This window comes from Botryllus schlosseri, chromosome 6 (assembly GCF_051294905.1).
Source record: "Botryllus schlosseri isolate E-star chromosome 6, Bs_hap1, whole genome shotgun sequence".
NCBI lineage: Eukaryota > Metazoa > Chordata > Ascidiacea > Stolidobranchia > Styelidae > Botryllus > Botryllus schlosseri.
The window spans coordinates 27,209,322-27,211,130 of record NC_137241.1 but is presented as its reverse complement, the minus strand read 5'-3'; the positions used below and the strand labels follow the sequence as shown (position 1 = coordinate 27,211,130).

At 45.0% G+C, this 1,809-nt stretch overlaps 1 pseudogene across 1 annotated transcript; it reads right to left on the bottom strand.

The window, feature by feature from the left end:
- Positions 1-1,455, bottom strand: LOC145441926 (chymotrypsinogen A-like; annotated as a pseudogene). The gene is made up of 7 exons (XR_013915913.1): positions 1,297-1,455; positions 1,172-1,236; positions 1,022-1,107; positions 774-933; positions 625-712; positions 307-458; positions 1-247 (listed from the first exon to the last, which is right to left on the bottom strand). The product of XR_013915913.1 is annotated as a chymotrypsinogen A-like (transcript).
- Between the last annotated feature and the right edge of the window lie 354 nt (positions 1,456-1,809).

Genomic DNA, 1,809 nt, shown 5'->3' with positions numbered 1-1,809 from the left:
TACGCCTGCAAGAATTTATTCACGATCACAAATATGCATTCACGAGCATTATTATCAATCATAGGTCGACGCTGGCATATATTTAAAGACCAGTCTCTCGGTTGATCCATAATCTTGCGGTGGGGTTCGCGATTCTTGCGTAAACTGCTGGCTGAGATGTGCTGCAGCTGCCGCTACCCCAGGAAACGGCACCGATCAGAGTCCATACTCCGTTAACTTGTTGTACGAGTGGACCGCCGGAATCGCCCTGAAAGCAACAGATGTTGAAATCTGACATAACAGCGTAGGGGAGATATGTTCCTTTACCATTCAAGAAGTAGCTCCGGCACCTCCAGCGCATTGCATTGAGGCGTCGATTCTCTGTTGGTTGGGAAGTGTTGTCCAAGCATCGTTGCAAGTCTCGGAGTCGACCAGAGGCACCTCGGCGTATTGTAGATTGTTTGGGATAGTATTTGGGTCTACGAAAAAGCACAACATTGCATGTAGCACTAGCAGAGAGTCGTTTCCGCAATAACAGTAATCAATCTGTCCACTATGTTGTCTATTCGTGACATTCATTTATCTGTTTATATCGGATTGTCGGAATGCATGGGCTAGAGGTAGTTTGGAATTTGCTATACTCACTGCTTCCACCGTTAACGTATCCCCATCCGCTGGTCACGGCAGTGCCCGAGAACGTTTGGCCGGAAGAAGCCAAGGCGATGGCGGCAACCTAACACATACGAATTCATTGAGTTTCTGTGATGTTTTTACATCTATTTTGCGACATTTACCGTTGATCCGGAGGTTGCACTAAACGAAAGTTTGATGACGGCGTAATCGTTGCTGATTGTATTCGAGTTGTAGTTGGGGTTGGTGGTGAATTGACCAGAGATGGTCTGGAGTGGGTTGCTGATCGTAGTGCTTCCGATGGCAACGTTTACGGCGCTGAGTCTATACATATAGATTCACACTGAAAGTTTTAGTTGCACATGCCTTCGAAATGTGACAACCGAGTATCCGCAACAGTATATATACTTACGTGCAGTGAGCGGCCGTCATGACCCAATCCATGGAAATCAGAGATCCACCGCAGAAATAGCTGTTTCCGATGGGTCTACGAAGTGATACTTGGAACGAATTCACAAGTTTGCGAATATCATCACCGGACAGAGATTGCAACTGCGTTACTCACTTGCCAGGGATAAGCTCCCGAGGCAGCGTTTGATCCACCAACGATTCGATTTGCTGGTGATGCTGTATGTAACAATTTTATCCACAAATGCCGCGATTTATGACTCAATATTGCATTCTTACCTGTTGTTACGGCAGCGAGAGCGAGGATCATGAGGAATCTCATCTTTTTCGTCTGAGTTATCGAGATTGAGGTTGAAGAGGTCATGAACAGTTTGCCACGGCTTCGTGATATTTATACTGTTTCGCGCTTATTTTTACTCGTTTGATCCTATTTTTGGCATATCGTTATTGCGTCGAGGGAAGCCGCACATTCATGAGATTCCCGCATGTGGCATCTCGATAAAGAATAGATTGTGATATCTTTACCTTACGTTGCAAGAAATGAACAGACACACGCATCCAGTCGAAAGAAAATGAAATCAACTGGAGAGTACGAGCAATAGTCTCAAAATAATTTCGTGCAGGGATCGTATCGAAAACATGTCCAAAGGAGTTAAATAGCCTAGACCCCGCTCAGATTGATTTATCGTTTTTGGATTAGTCTCACTAGGAAAATGTGAAAGCGTTTTTTTTCAATTTAACGGTATCGAAGGTACGATACGATCAGATGGTCGTCCAGTCAATCCTGTGTCC